The sequence below is a fragment of the Lemur catta genome, chromosome X (assembly GCF_020740605.2).
Source record: "Lemur catta isolate mLemCat1 chromosome X, mLemCat1.pri, whole genome shotgun sequence".
Lineage (NCBI taxonomy): Eukaryota > Metazoa > Chordata > Mammalia > Primates > Lemuridae > Lemur > Lemur catta.
The window spans coordinates 55588644-55605764 of record NC_059155.1 but is presented as its reverse complement, the minus strand read 5'-3'; the positions used below and the strand labels follow the sequence as shown (position 1 = coordinate 55605764).

General features: G+C 42.1%; 1 long non-coding RNA gene across 1 annotated transcript; it reads right to left on the bottom strand.

The window, feature by feature from the left end:
* Window positions 1-12720: 12720 nt before the first annotated feature.
* LOC123628035 lies at window positions 12721-15879 on the bottom strand. Its single transcript, XR_006731577.1, has 2 exons — window positions 15371-15879; window positions 12721-12897 (listed from the first exon to the last, which is right to left on the bottom strand). It is a non-coding gene; the product is annotated as an uncharacterized LOC123628035 (long non-coding RNA).
* Between the last annotated feature and the right edge of the window lie 1242 nt (window positions 15880-17121).

The window sequence follows — 17121 nt, the reverse complement described above, 5'->3', positions numbered from 1 at the left end:
ATTCTATAAGTTAGAAGCAAGTCCCTAGGTCAACCCACACTCAAGGGGAAAGGATTATACAAGGGTGTGAATACCAAGAGTCAAGATCATTGGAGGTAATCCTAAAAGCTATTTGCCACAGTTACCAGGAAATGTAAGTTATGGTAGGTTTGTTAGCATTAGCTAACTCAAAATGTGCCAGAGTAATTTCCTAGAAATCCCCTGGCACATGGGGAAAAGAAGGGACACAGGTCCTTGGGGTTCTCCTGTAACCTAGATCAATTCCATTTCCAAGAGAATTATGGTCTCTGGTGGAAGAGAAGACTCCAAGCTTACAAGGCCAGGTAAATAATAAGCACTTCCACTTGTGTAGCACTTCGTAGTTTACAAATCTACTTTTGGAATCATTATTTAATTTGATTGTCTTAACAGCTCTGTGAGGTAGCCAGGCAGTTAAACTAAGGTTCAAAGAGGCTTTGTGGCCACCCCAGATCTCCCAATTGGTGGGTGGCAGAGCTGGGACACAGTCTTCAAATTCCTAACCTATTACACCAGAGTGCCTTCTCGAAAACCCTGAGAAATGCCATTTTTCTCCTTCAATGGCCTCTGCCACCATTTCCTTCTCTCTCTGGGTTCTTATCTTGGCTCGGTTATTACTAGCCAGTCAGCCGACCTTACTCCACATTCCAAAATTACTGTAGGGGCCAGAGAAAATGTTTTTTTTTTTTTTCTTTTGAGACAGAGTCTCACTCTGTTGCCCGGGCTAGAGTGAGTGCCATGGTGTCCGCCTAGCTCACAGCAACCTCAAACTCCTGGGCTTAAGCGATCCTACTGCCTCAGCCTCCCGAGTAGCTGGGACTACAGGCATGTGCCACCATGCCTGGATACTTTTTTCTATGTATATTTTTAGTTGTCCAGATAATTTCTTTCTATTTTTAGTAGAGATGGGGTCTTGCTCTTGCTCAGGCTGGTCTTGAACTCCTGACCTCGAGTGATCCACCCACCTCGGCCTCCCAGAGTGCTAGGATTATAGGCATGAGCCACCGCGCCCGGCCCAGAGAAAATGTTTTTAAAGCTCCCAGCACACTGTCTGGCACATAGTAAGTTTTCACTAAATGGAAGATTATAAAAGCTCTTATTATCCTTTCAATTCTTCCGGCTCAGCCTCATTGCCAATCACCTCCAATTTTGCTCCTTCCCCTGAATCTCTGTGGTACCACACCTCAAACTGCAACTTGCTTTCAGCAGACACCAACACTTAACAATTTTTGTAGGAAGATATTGCCTATCTCCCAACACTTCCGACAAAGAGCATTTGGTTGTCAGTAGTGTGGCTTCAGCTTCTTATTTCCAAATAAAAAAGCAAACTCTTAAAATATAACTGTAACACCTAGTGCCCAAATCTTAGTTTCTAAATGTCATTCTCTACTAAAAAGAACCAAGGCTCCTTCAGATAATGGCTGATTCTAGAGCTGGGGCAAGGAAAGTATAAGATGGGCCTGAAGCATCTCGTGGTGCCAGAAAACAAGGAATTGTTCAAAAAGAGATAGAGATGTGCCAAAGGACACAGAAGCTTGAAGGGCTTCCTGCTGGTCAAATATAGGACATTTGAACATCAAAACAAACAATGATATTAATGTATTATAACCCATCGAGTAAAGTATACAACCATTGAGTCCATGAGGATATAAATAAATAAATGTAGAAGAAGGGAAAGTGCTCCCTCACACTGGAAAGCCAACTAATACACGTCAAAAGAATGATGGCATTTGAAAATCACCACTTGGCAACCTTGGCCATAATATCATTTTAGGCGAGAATCACCAGTGAACACTAAAACTGGTGGGTGAAAATTTGAATAACAGTATATTTACATAAGCACAAGTCAGCTCTCCACAAGATACTTATTTATTTGTTTTAGATACAGGGTCTCGCTCTGTCACCCAGGCTGCTGTAGTGAAATGGCTGGATCATAGCTCACTGTAGCCTCAAACTCCTGGGCTAAAGTGATCCTTCCACCTCAGCCTCCCAGTAGCTGGGAGGTGCATGCCACCCCACCTGGCTAATTTTTAAATTTTTTTGTAGAGATGGGTTCTTGCTATGTTGCCCAGGCTGGTCTTGAACTCTTGGCCCCAAGCAATCCTCCTGCCTCGGCCTCCCAAAGTGCTGGGATTACAGGCATGAGCCACTGTACCTGGCCAAGATATTTATTAACTACAGTAACCCTGTTGTAAGGAAAAAGGTCACTGGAAAAAAAATAATTATAGTAACTTTATAATGGAGAAACCTAGTGGATACTACCTTAACCAAGTGATCAAAGTTAGCATCACCATTAATGAGACAAATAGACATTGTGCGCCTCCTGATATGATGTACTGAAAAGGACATAGCATCATTTCTGTGATATTCCTACCAAAATGCATAACCTGAATCTTATCATGAGGAAACATCAGACAAACTCAAATTGAGGGGCAGTCGAAAAATAGCCTGTGCTCCTCAAAAACGTCAGTGTCATAAAATACAGAGAAAGACTGAAGAGTTTCTCCATATTAAAGGAGACTAAAGAGATATAACAATCAAATGCACATTAATCAGAGGATTATTCTGCTATAAAGGCTATTGTTGAGAAAATTGGTGAATTGAATAAGGTCTGTAGATTCCATATATAATAGTATTATATCAATGTGAATTACCTGATTTTTGATAATTGCTCCATGTTTACATAAGATGATTGTTTTAGGAAATACACATTGAAGTATTTAGGAATAAAAAGGCATTATGGCCAGGCAGAGTGGCTCATGCCTGGAATCCCAGCACTTTAGGAAGCTGAGGTGGAAGGATCACTTGAGGCTGTGAGTTCGAGATCAGCCTGTGCAACAAAGTGAGACCCTAGTCTCTACCAAAAAAAAAATAATAATAATAATCAATAAATAAAAATAGCCAGGTGTGGTGGTATGAGCCTGTAGTCCCAGCTACTCAGGAAGCTGAGACAGGAGGATTGCTTGAGCCCAGGAGTTTGAGGCTGCAGTGAGCTATGATTGTACCACTGTACTCCAGCCTGGATGACAATGAGACTCTGTCTCAAAAAAAAAAAAAAAGAAAAAAAAAAGGCATCCCGTCTTCACCTGACTATCAATTGGTGTTTAGAGGAAAAAGAAATATATAAATACATATTTTATATATATACACATATACATATATATATATATGAGACAGAGGAAGAAACACAGCAGGATAAATAAGTAGTAAAATGTTAACATTCGAGGAATCTAGGTGAAGAGTATACAGCAGTTCTTTGTACTATTTTGGAACTTTTCTGTAAGTCTGAAATTGTCAAAATAAAAATTTAAAAGAAAAAATCCTAATAAAAGAACATAGCTAAAGAACATCTACAAAAAACCTACATCTAGTATCATATTTATTGGTGAGAAACTAGAAGCTTTCCCACCAAGATCAGGAACAAGGCAACGATGTCTACTCTCACCACTCCTATTCAATATTACATGAGAAGTCCTAGCTAATACAGTAAGACCAAAAAAAGGAAATAAAAGGCATATGGATTGGGATGGAGGAAATAAAACTGTTTCTGTTCGCAGATGATATTGATTGTGTTGAAAATCGCAAAGAATCAACAATAAAAAACTCCTGGAACTAATAAGCAATTATGGCAAAGTTGCAGGATACAAGCTCAATATACAAAAGTCAAGCACTTTCTTATATAATGCAATGAACAGTTGGAATTTGAAATAAAAAACATAATATCACTTACATTAGCCTGAAAAAACAGAAATACTTAGGTATAAATCTAACAAAATATATACAAGATCTATATAAGGAAAACTATAAAACTCTGATGAAAGAAATCAAAGAAAATGTAAATAAATGGAGAGATATTCCATGTACATAAATAGGAAGACTCAATATTATCAAGGTGTCAATTCTCGCCAACTTGATCTATAGATTCAAGGAACAAAATCCCAAACAAAATCCTACTAAGTCATTTGTTGGATATCAACAATCTGATTCTAAAGTTTATCTGGAAAGACAAAGGACCCAGAATAACTAACACAATAATGAAAGATATCAACAAAGTTGGAGGATTGACACTACCTGACTTCATGACTTACTATAAAGCTACAGTTATCAAGACAGTGTGGAATCGGTGAAAGAATAAGTCCCATCAGTGGAACAGAATAGAGAGCCCAGAAATAGATACACACAGATATGACCAACTAATCTTTGAGAAAGGAACAAAAGCAGTTCAATGCAGAAAGGATAGTCTTTTCAACAAATGGTGCTGGAACAACCAGACACCCACATGTAAAAACGTTAATCTAGACATAGACCTTTACCCTTTACAAACATTAACTCAAAATGGATCACAGGCCTAAGTGTAAAGCACAAAACTATAAAATTCCTAGAAGATAATGACTTTTTAGATACAACACCAAAAGTACAATTCATGAAAGAAAAAACTGGTAAGTTGGGAAAATTAAAAACTTGTGCTCTGCTGAAGATACTTTTTTTGAGACAGGGTCTTGCTCTGTCACCCAGGCTAGATTGGAGTGGCGTCATGGCTCACTGTAACCTCAAACTCCTGGGCTCAAGCAATCCTCCTGCCTCAGCCTCCCGAGTAGCTAGGGCTACAGGCATACAACCACGCCTGGCTAATTTTTCTATTTTTTGTAGAGACAGGGTCTCGCTATGTTGCACAGGCCAGTCTTGAACTCCTGGCCTCAAGCAATCCTCCTGCTTAGGCCTCCCAAAGTGCTAGAATTACAGTCGTGAGCCACCGTACCCAGCTTGAAGAAACTTTTTGTTTTGTTTTCTGAAACAGAATTTCACTCTGTCACCCTGGTAGAGTGCAATGGTGTCAGCCTAGCTCACAGCAACCTCAAACTCCTGGGCTCAAGGGATCCTCCTGCCTCAGCCTCCTGAGAAGCTGGGACTACAGGCGCATACCACCACACTCAACTAATTTTTTTTCTATTTTTTGTAGAGATGGGGTCTTGTTTCTTGCTCAGGATGGTCTCAAACTGCTGACCTCAAGCGATCCTCCTGCCTCATCCTCCCAGAGTGCTAAAATTATAGGCGTGAGCCACTATGCTCAGCCTGAAGACACTTTCAAGAGAATAAAAAGACAAGACAGAATGGGGAGAAATATCTGCAAAGCACGTATCTGATAAAGAACTGGTATCTGAAAGATACAAAAAACCTTAAAAACTCAACAGTAAGAAAGCAAACAACCCAATTTAAAAACTGGCAAAAGATCTGAACAGACACCTCACCAAAGATACACAGATGGCAAAGAAGCATATGAAAAGATGCTCCACATCATGTGTCATTAGGGAATTGCAAATTAAAATAACAATGAGATACTACCACATACCTATTAGAATGGCCGAAATCCCAAACACTGGCAGCACCAAATGCTGACAGGGATGTGGAGCAACAGGAATTCTTATTCATTGCTGGTGGGAATGCAAAATGGTATAGCATTTTGGAATACAGTTTGAGAGTTTCTTACCAAGATAAACATACTCTTACCATATGATCCAGCAATCATGCTTCTTGGTATTTACCCAAATGAGTTGAAAACTTAACTTATGTCCACATAAAAAACCTGCACACCAATGTTTATAGCCACTTTTTTCACAATTGCTAAAACTTGGAAGCAACCAAGATGTTCTTTAGTAGTAAGTAAACACACTATGGTACATCCATTCAATGGAATATTATTCAATAATAAAAGGAAAGGAGCTATCAAGCTATGAAAAGACATGGAGGAACCTTAAATGCATATGGCTAAGTGAAGGAAGCCAATCTGAAAAGGCTACATACTGTATGAGCTATGAGTAAAAGCTATGAGTAAAAGTTCAGTGGTTGCCAGGGGTTGGAGGGAGGGAGAAAGGGGTGAACAGAAACAGCACAGTAGATTTGTAGGGCAGTGAAACTACTCTGTATGATACTGTAATGGTGGATATATGTCATTATACATTTGTCCAAACCCATAGAATGTACAACTTCAAGAGTGAACCCTAATGTAAACTATGAACTTTAGTTAATAATAATGTATCAATATTGGCTCAATTATAACAAATGTACTACATTAATGCAAGATGTTAATAATAAAGGAAACTGGGGTAGGGTGAGGGAGTTTATGAGAACTCTCTGTACTTTCCACTCAGTTTTTGTGTAAACCTAACACTGCTCAAAAAAATAGAGTCTCTCTATATTTTTTATTTTTATTTTTATTTTATTTTATTTTATTTTATTTTTTTTTTGAGACAGAGTCTCGCTTTGTTGCCCGGGCTAGAGTGAGTGCCGTGGCGTCAGCCTAGCTCACAGCAACCTCAAACTCCTGGGCTTAAGCGATCCTACTGCCTCAGCCTCCCGAGTAGCTGGGACTACAGGCATGTGCCACCATGCCCGGCTAATTTTTTCTATATAGATTTTTAGCTGTCCAAATCATTTCTTTCTATTTTTGGTAGAGACGGGGTCTCGCTCTTGCTCAGGCTGGTCTCGAACTCCTGACCGCGAGCGATCCACCCGCCTCGGCCTCCCAGAGTGCTAGGATTACAGGCGTGAGCCACCGCGCCCGGCCTCTCTATATTTTTTAAAAAAGGAAATGGAAGTACTGATATATGCTACAACATGTATCAACCTTGAAAATATTATGCTAACTGAGAAGTCAGTCACAGAAGGCCACATTTTCTATGATTCCATTTATATGAAATGCTCAGAACAGGCAAATCTATAGAGAAAGAAAGATTAGTGGCTGCTTAGGGATGGGGGGATGGGGACACTGGGGGGTGATGGCTAAGGGGTATAGGGTTTCTTTTTGGAGTAATGAAATTCTTCTAACATTGATTGTGGTGATGGTTGTACAACTCTATGGATATACCAAAAGTCATCAAATTCTATATTCTAAAGGGATGAATTATATGGTATGTGAATTATATCTCAATAAAGCTATTTAAGAGAACAAAAAGCATAGGTATGCGCACACACACTCACTCGTATAGCCTTAGACTATCCACACAAAGGCCCTAGAGGGAAGTGCTGAGAGTGGAGAGCTCCAGTGGAGAACTGGGGAACTGAGGGTGAGGGGAGAGAAAGAGACTTAGTTTTCACTGTATATCTTGTGTCATTTGAAGGTTTTATCCTGCGAATGTGTTGCATACTCCAAAGTTCCCCTCAAATAGTACTGCTGCCCAAAAGCCTACCCTGCTTTTCCTTACTTCTCTAAAACAACAATCCCTCTTTATGTTATCTCCCAAAATAAGACACAGAGAAAATCAAATCTCAAACCTGGCCAAACAAATCTAAAAAAAGCAAGAAGAAATAATAAAAGAAATGCCAAAACCCACGCAGAAAAGAATTCCGTAAGTATATCCACTCAATGGAATATTTTGTGGCCATTTAAGCGATGTTTACAAAGAATTTTAATAGGAAATGTTTACGTGAAAATGGCAGTGTGTACTGAACACACAGCATAATCCCAAATATGGTTTTTTGGGCCTAGAATAAGGCCTAAATACACCGAGATGCTAATATTGGTTGTGTCTGGATGACAAGATGTCTTTGTTCCCTAAATTTTCATTAATGAAGATGCATTACTTTTGGGGCGATGGGGGTTTATTTTGTCATTTGGGCACTTCTGGGCAGAGGATGAGGTTACTCATACTTCTCAGATCAGCCACATTATCATCATTAGTTCGTTCAAGAGTCCTCTCTTGATTACTTTTGTTTGTTCATTTTATTTATTCCCCAGTATTCCCACATCCTACTCCCACTCCCCTTTCCCCCAAAGACAAACATTTAAATGTATTTAATGAATTTTACTTTTAGCACCAGAAAAATTTGGAAAAAAAAAAATATATATATATATTTTTAAATATCTACTTGGAAGACTGAACCAGAAGGCTTGCTTGAGGCCAGGAGTTCAAGACCAGCCTAGGCGATATAGCGAGATTCCCCTTCTCTAAAAACAAACAAACAAACAAACAAACAAAAAGATACACACACACACACACACACACACACACACATAGAAATTGCCCTGCCTAGCCTGGAATTCTAGCTCTGGGCCATCCACTGCACAAGGTCACAGTAGGTGTTCAAAATATAATCTCTTCTCTCTCTTCTACCTTGGTAATTGTTTTCTAAGACCCAGGTTCGAGGTACAGTTTCACCATTAACTCTTGGCCAAAGGGAATGTTGTTTTTATTTATTTAATTTATTTATTTAGAGACAGAGCCTCGTTCTGTTGCCCGGGCTAGAGTGCCGTGGCATCAGCCGAGCTCACAGCAACCTCAAACTCCTGAGCTTAAAGGATCCTCCTGCCTCAGCCTCCCGAGTAGCTGGGACTACAGGCATGCGCCACCATGCCCGGCTAATTTTTTCTATATATTCTTAGTTGTTAAGCTAATTTCTTTGTATTTTTAGTAGAGACGGGGTCTCGCTCTTGCTCAGGCTGGTCTCGAACTCCTGACCTCGAGCGATCCACCTGCTTCAGCCTCCCAGAGGGCTAGGATTACAGGCGTGAGCCACCGCGCCCGGCTTTGGAATGTTGTGAGAGGCCTGAACGACGTAGAAAGTACCTGCAGTTGATGAGAGTTAGAGTCCCACCACACCAGTACTTAGCTGTGTGGCTTTGGCAATTCGCCTAAGCCTCCCTGTGCCTCAATTTGCTTACCTATAAGGAGGAGGGGAAACAATAGCACCTACCTCAGAAGGGCCCGCATTTTCCAACCGGACTTTCTCCTCTTCCACTACGCCCGCTTGCTCAAGACGTGGCTGGTTTGGGCTACTCGGCCGCCGTACCATGAGTCAGCTGACCCAAGCAGCGCCCCCTCACAGATAAACTGCGTCCCAGGGTGGAGGGGAAACTGCAGGCAACCAGCGATGTCTAATAGCCCCTCTTGGGCAAGAGTGCGCAATCACAGAACTGAACTCAAATTTCATTCGTCATCCAACCATTCATGCACCTGGATTTAGTCCATGACTATTCGCTGACCCTTCCTCTGGGACCGGCCAGGTGCTGGGCTTTGCTGGAGACACAGAGTCCCTGCCCTCAGGGAGCTTCTGATCTGATAGCAGAGGGAGCACCAGACATCAGTTGCACACTGTGCTGGGGCAGAGCGGAGCTTTGGGGACTGTGGGACCCAGATGACAGGATCCAATCCAACTTGGGAACCAAGGTAGGCTGCATGGATGAAGTGACACCCGAACAGCTGAGTTGACTGGGTTTACGGAGTCAGTGTGAAGGGCCTTCCATGTAGAAGACATTGCAAAGACACCTAGAATAGAAAAGGCCTGGTTCATTCTAGGAAGCACTTATAGTTCAGCGGTCAGAGCACAGCGTGAGGCCAAGAGTGGCAAGAGATGAGAGGCTCTAGAGGTTTGGCAGGAGCCAGAACTGTGTATGACTTGAACTACCAAACAAGGAGCTAGATTTTTATCCTGTGGGCGATGGGGTGTCATAGAAGGAAAGGATGTGTTGGCTGTTGCTTCAATGCCCTCTCACTGCTGGTGTGCAGAATATGAGGTTGAAGATGGCCAGTCTGGAAGGCAGAGAGTAGATTTAGGGTCATTCATGTGAGGGATGTTGAGACTGGAGCAGGGCAGTGGCAGAGAATGAGGAGAGAAGGTAGAGTTGACAGACAAAGGAGAATATCCACTGAACTTGGTGAAGGATCAGTTATGAGACAAGGGGAGGTCAGGCTGCATGTAGGGCAGAGAGCACAGAGGAAACGTATTGCACAAGTTTAAGGGGTTGATTAAGACAAAGATAAGTGCTGGAGGAACTCTGAGGGCTGAGAAATGTGTATGTGATAGAATGGGCAGAAACACCTTTCTGAGGAGGATCATGAGGACGAGGGATCCAGGATAAGACTCTATGTGACTTTGGACCAGTCGCTTTATCTTTCTCTAGTCCTTTAGGTTTCCACTTGCTAAATTGAGAGACAGAGAATGACAATTGGGAGGATTGAATTACGTAAGAGAATGTTTAAGAAGTGCCTAGCCCTGTAGATGATAGGGACAGGGAGGCACGTGGCAGGTGTGTTTCGTCCAGCGTGGGGTGGGGCCAGGCTGCTATTTGTGCAACAGAGATGTGGCAGGCAGGAGGACACACATACATGAAGACGAAGTGGGGCATGGGGAGAGGGGAAATGAACACATGCTTGTTGGATTTGAGGGGATCAAAACCCAAGACACTCAAATCAATCTAACCCTGGGAGGCCCTCCTATCTTGGCAGTCAGCAGAGAGGGGCCTCTCTGAACTTTGCATCCTAGACTGCCACTTCTTCAGGAAGTCCCCAGGCCTGGGAGGCTCGAGTCCTCTGGGTTCTGATCTCAAGTTAGCACCAGAATTGCTCTGTGAAGCTAAATCAGTTCTAAACCACTCTGGGTCCCAGGTTTCTCATATGAACAAGAAAAACAAAAGGCATGTGTATGTTGGAGGGGACGTAGACAAAATGTTTCCAAAAGTCCCCTCCAGGTTTGTTCTATGACCCTGCATTCTTTTTTAAAAAGTCTAGTTCTGTCTCCGTCCCTGACTTGCTGTGTGGCCTTGAGCCAGCTGCTGGACCTCTCTGTCCCTATTTTCACATCTGAAATATCAGGAGATTGGGCAGGAGAGTCTCCAACGTCCAATGATTCTCCCTAGAGGACGCTCACCCTCATCTCCAGCTGAAAGCTTCAGACAAATCAGAGGAAAGTGAGGCGCTGGTCACAGACCACCCCCCCTCCAAATCTTCCGTCTTCTCCCACTGCCCTCCCCTCCGCACTGTCAGGAGCTTGCAGCACTGGCTCGCTTGCCAAACTTGTTGCCATGACAACGGGTTACAAATAACTCAGATGCAGACGAAGATTTTAACCCAAGAGCTGCTGGGCCAAGGGCTTCTTGCTCCCTCCCCAGACCAGACGGAGGGAACAATCTGATGAATGCTTTGGGATCAAGTCACTGCCCTGCTCACAAGCTTGCCAAGATTCCTCAATGCCACAGTAAGTCCTGGCATTCCAGGCCCTCTGAAAAACTGATTCAAATCTTTCTAATCACATTTGCCACTTGCTCCTATTAAAAAAATGATCACTCCTGTTTTTGACACCTACTGTGTGCCAAGCATGTGTTGGATGCTTTACATACAGTATCCAATGAAATCTTCCCAGAACTCTATCAGATAGACATTATTCTTCCTGGAACTGACTGTATTTTTTACCTGGGACATCATTTTATAGAGAAGAAAAGTGAGGCCCATGAATGTTGAGTTGAGTAAGGATGTCAGAGTCAGAATTCAAACTCAAATCTGTAAGATTCCCAAACCCAGGCTTTTTCCATTGCCAGTGGTTCACAGATGTTGGTCTACAGACTTGATGTATCCAGATAGAGCAGTTAAAAATTTAGATTTTAACTTCCATTCAAGGAGGAATGCATTTGTCTCTTCTAACTCTTAAGACTTCATAAAATAAGAGTAAAAGAATCATTTGGGTATAAACCCACAACTCCAAAGAAAACTGGAGGAGTTCCCATCAATGAGGGAGAGATTTCATCAACTTTCTGGCAAGCAGAAAGGGGCTAGAGGGGTGGTAACAGAGAAAGCAGGGCAGGGAAAGGCATGGGCATAGTCCGCACATGGAAGGGGATCCACCAGGAAAGAGCCGATCTACCCTGCAAAACCTTGGAGAGGTGCAGAAAAGGCATCCTAACAATGGGAGCGGGACTTAGAGCCTCAAACAGGGGTTAATTGCAAGTGTGTGTTGGAACAGTTCATTTCCCCTACCTGCCCTTTACCTCCACCATGCTCGTGGGTAGAAATCACAAGAGCCAAGCATCTATACTCTAGCAAAGTACCAGAGGGTTCTCCAAAGAAATCAAATAGTCCCAGAGCAAAAGCTTCCACTTTCTGCACTTAGAGGTCCTCTGGCAGATTGTGTAGGTCCCCACCCAGTCACTTCAAAGGGAAGTCTAGGCCAGGCTCGGTGGCTCACACCTGTAATCCTAGGACTCTGGGAGACAGAGGTGGGAGGACTGCTTGAGATCAGGAGTTTGAGACCAGTTTCAGCAAGAGCAAGACTCTGTCTGTACCAAAAATAGAAAAATGTGCTGGGCCTGGTGGCATGCACTTGTAGTCCCAGCTACTCGGAGGCTGAGGCACGAGGATCACTTGAGCCCAGGAGTTGAAGGTTGCAGTGAGCCATGATGATGCCACTGCACTCTAGCCCAGGTGACAGAGCAAGACCCTGTCTCAAAAAAAACGGGAAGTCTAATAGTGGACTTAACAAGCCCCTGCCCTTTACACAGAGCTCCCAGTCAGCTTTATACTGAGTTCTTCTTAAATCAATGGCTGATAGGTTTGAGCATTTATGAAAAAATATGCTAATAGGTTTATGAATGAACTGATGAAACTGATGGGAAAAACTAAAGCTAGGCACATTTCAAGTGGGGAAAAAAATCCAAGCAAGTATTAAAACCAGGAATATTTAAAAAATGGCAAAAAAGGTAATTATAGTATATATCTTGGCTCTGCAGTGACTACTGATTTACTAGGAACTGGGATATAAACATACTGGCAGAATGAAGGGAGGGAAAGTAGGGGTGTGTGTGGAGGGGACCAACAAAAGGTAAATCCTCTTCTACCATAAGGGATATGCAAGAGATAATGTCTCAAATCATGGTGGTCCATCAGTTAAAAATCCTTTCAGCTACAAGGAACAAAAAACCCAACTAACAATGGCTTAAACACATATGGCTTTATTTGTTTTTCAATTAACAGGGAGTGTGGCATGGGTTCTGCTGCTCAATGATGCCATAGAGGAATTGGGCTCTTTCTTTCTTCCTTAATATGTTGTCTTCATCCTTGTGTTCATTCCCTCATGGTCATAAGATGGTTGTCACAGCTCCAGACAGCATGACTATATTTAAGGCAAAAAGAAGAAGGAAGGGGACAGCGTCAGCTATGATTTTCCCAGCAAACATCTCATTGGCTATAGCTGGGTCATATAGCCATCCTTAGCTGCAAGGGAGGCTAAGAAAGTATCTGGCTCTTCAGCCTCTGAGTGAGAGGTGGCAAGGGAGAAGGGGTTTGGGAACGGTAAATGCCAAAGAAACAGCTAACAGAGTTGGAAGTAGTTGCCTGAGGACATGCAGTGGGAAGGAGTGGGGCAGGATACTGCAGGGTTTTATTAGTTGTCCTTTAGCACTGTTTTATTTTCTAACTATGTGTATGTATTCCTTTGATAAAAATAATAAAAAATAAAGTGTTATGGTTTCTATGAAAAACAAAAAACAAAAAACAACATCTTAAAAATGAAAGCTGATAGGCCAGGCGTGGGGGCTCATGTCTGTAAACCTAGCACTTTGGGAGGCTGAGGCAGGAGGATTGCTTGAGGCCAGGAGTTCGAGACCAGCCTGAACAAGGGTGAGACCCCATCTCTACAAGAATTAGCCAGGCATGATGGTGCGCACCTGTAGTCCCAGCTACTCAGGAGGCTGAGGCAGGAGGATTGCTTGAGCCCAGGAGCTGGAGGTTCCAGTGAGCTACGATGATGCCACTGCACTCTAGCCCAGGTGACAGAGTAAGACCCTGTCTCAGGAAAAAAAAAAAGGCTGATAATAGTTTTCTATCTCTAGAGCAAAGGACATTGATTCAACCTTGGAAGTAGACTTACCAGAATAGCCTCTTTACTTAGACTTAGGTATCTCAGGTATCCATCCACCCACTGATCTTAGAGAAAACTGTGCTATCACTATTAACCTAAATGTGGCTGGTGGAAACCAGGACAGCTGTGTGTAGCAATTACATGGGTTGACTGTGGTTAGACAGTCCTGGTGCAATTTCCTGTCTTCCATTTATTAGCTCTGCAACCCTGGGTGAATGACACCTCAGAGCCTCACTTTCCTTCTTTATGAAACAAAGGTAACTCAAGTGTAAGCACTCAGAGTAAGCATGCAGCAAATATCATCCACTGTGATTAAAATCGTAAATGTTCTGTGTAGTGACATAATCTGGGTGTACTTTAACAGTATTATCCTTCCACTGAGTTAATTTTTTTATTCTAAACATGGGTTTAGACTAGACTGTCACTGAAAATTATTATTTGTTCTTTAGAGATGTGTGTACACATTTTTTCTCCCAGGCCTTTGCTTACAGAAGATACTCATTTGGGACGACATCGGGAGACATGCAGGCTTTAATTGCTTTTGACTCCTGTTGGAGGAAACACTGTAAAAATGAATGAAACAGGATTGTTGGTCCCACTACAGATATTGTTATTTAACTTTAAAAATAATCCACTCTGTGACATATAGTTGCTGACTTTTGTGATGGCCTCTTATGGGCCATGGGGCTGAGGTCACCACTGTGGGGCAGGTGTTAGAACACCCCAGAAAGAAAATGGATATGGGGAGTGTTATGCTGGAGCAGGAAATGCAGTTGGCCTGGGAGCGGGGAATGGAAAAATGACCTCCACTCTCTGATACCAAGGTGAGAGCTGGAGCTCTGGACTGCAGGTAGGGAACACGTGGCCAAAACCATACAGTTAGTAGAAGATAATCTTTCCCACACGTGGTATTAGAGTAGGGGGCTATGGCGAGGGACAGCCAGTAGACAGCCTCCCTCAGAGAGGCATAAGTGACATTCTCTTGGAGAGATAATGTCTGGTATCCACTGAAAATTTTCCTTTCCAGACTGATAATTGTCTTCTGTTATCCACAAGACTCCAGTAAAGTTAAGTTCTATTAAGCACACATACACAGAAGATATTGCATCCATAAAAGAAAAGGATGCTATGAAAAAGGCACCTTTGGAGAATAAGAGAGAATGTTTAGAAATTAAAAATGACTACCAAAATAAAAGAGTCTAATAGAAGATAAAATCAAGAAAATGTCCCAGAATATAGAATGAGAAACCAAACACATGGAAAATATGTGAGAAAATAAAGAGACAAAGACAACCATCCAGGAGATCCAACATCCAACTAATAGGAGTCCTAGGAATAGCAGAGAAAATGAGCAAAGAAATAAAACAGTGATTTCTCAGACTAGAGAAATAAGTCATAAAATTGAAAGGGCCTACCCACCAGGTGCCCAGCAAAACAGATGAGGGGAAAACACAGTTCTGGGCACATCATTGTAACATTTCAAAACACTAAGTATGAAGGAAAAAAATGTAAGCTTCTGGCAGTAGGGAAAACAGGTTGCCAGCAAAGAAATGAGAATAATATTAATATCTGACTTCTAAGCAGCAACACTACATGCTAAAAGCAATACCCTGAAAATTCAGAGGAAAATGGTTTCTAACGTAGAATTATAAAGCCAAACTATTGTTGAAATATGAAGGTAAAATAACAACTACGTTTTTAGACATGCAAAGACCCCCAAATTTACCTTTCTCAAGAAGTTACTTCAGGGTGTTCTCCAACAAAATGCATGATGTATCAGTCAGGATTCTTGGATGCAAGTAACAGAAGTGGACTCTAGTTAAGCAGAAAAGGGATTTATTGTGAAGTTATTGGGTAGTTCACAGAAGTCTGGAGAATCAGGCTGAGAAAATGGGGCAGTAACTAGAAAGCCCAAGGCAGGAGGAACCACAGCTAAGGTTCCACCATAGGAAAAGCCTTGTTAGAAGGCTGCTCCTGGTACTGCTATCCCCACTGCTCCTACCCTTGGATCTTGCCCTATTATCACATGCCACTGCAAAGGAGCACTCTAAACATCCTCACGTCTGTTATTTTGGTTTATTTGTTGTGGACTTCAGGGTTGAGTTAATCATAATCTTCAATTCATGGTACATTATTATCACCAGTCCACTGAAGTCTGCTCTTTTACTTTATTATTTTTTTTATTTTTATTTTTTTTTTGACAGAGTCTCACTCTGTTGCCCAGGCTAGAGTGCCGTGGCATCAGCCTAGCTCACAGCAACCTCAAACTCCTGGGCTCGAGCAATCCTCCTGCCTCAGCCTCCCAGGTAGCTGGGACTACAGGCATGCGCTACCATGCCCGGCTAATTTTTTCTATGTATATTTTTAGCTGTCCATATAATTTCTTTCTATTTTTAGTAGAGACAGGGTCTCGCTCTTGCTCAGGCTGGTCTTGAACTCCTGAGCTCAAACGATCCACCCGCCTCGGCCTCCCAGAGTGCTAGGATTACAGGCGTGAGCCACCACACCCGGCCTGCTCTTTTACTTTATATTATTTTCCTGCATCAGTCCCTATCCGCACTCCCATTCTCTTGCTCATTTTACTGAGCCTCTGTAGTGTAATTAATGTGTGTACCTTTCAATCCATCTTTCATATGTTTATTTAGGAATATGCATATCCACGAAAATATACAATGTTATTTACATAAATAGTATCATGCTATAAATCTCATTCTGTTTCTTACATTTTTTACTCATCACTAGGTTTTGGAGACCTAGTCATGTGGCTATGTATAAATCTATCTTATTCTTTTAATTGTTTTACAGTTTTCCATCCTATGAATATATGACGGTTTGCTTATCCAGTCCCAGTGATGAATACCTGGGTTTGCTTCCAATTCCTCACTACCATGAATAACACTGCAACAAACAATCTCAACTATATTTCCTTAGGACCTGTGTGAGAATTTTTCTGGAATACATCCCCGGAGCAGGATCCCTGGGTTGTAGGGTATAGACATACTTACTTTCATGAGGTACTTGCCAAACTACTCTCTGGAATGCCTGCAACAGTTTACACTCCCACTCACAGTTGTCCTTTTCCTCACATCCTCATCGGCACTTGATATCTGACTTTCTACATGTTACCATTGCTGTCATGATTTTTCACTGTTATTTTAATTTTCATGTCTCTAATTATTAGCGGAGTTGAAAAAATCTCTTAATATATTCCAGGTTCCCCTTCTGTAAATTCAAGTTTCCCCTTCTGTAAGTTACTCTTCATATCCTATGCCTATCTTCCTATTGCGTTTACTATCTTCCTTTTCTATTTATTAATCTTTTGTCAGTTTGGCACATTATATATATTCTCCTAATCTGTCATCCTTCTATTAATTTTGTATGTTCCTGCCTTCTTTGTGTTGCTGGCTCCAGATTCAAGCTATGAACAGAGTATCCAGCCCTTGTTGCCTGGTGGGCAGGGAAAGGAAGTATCTGACC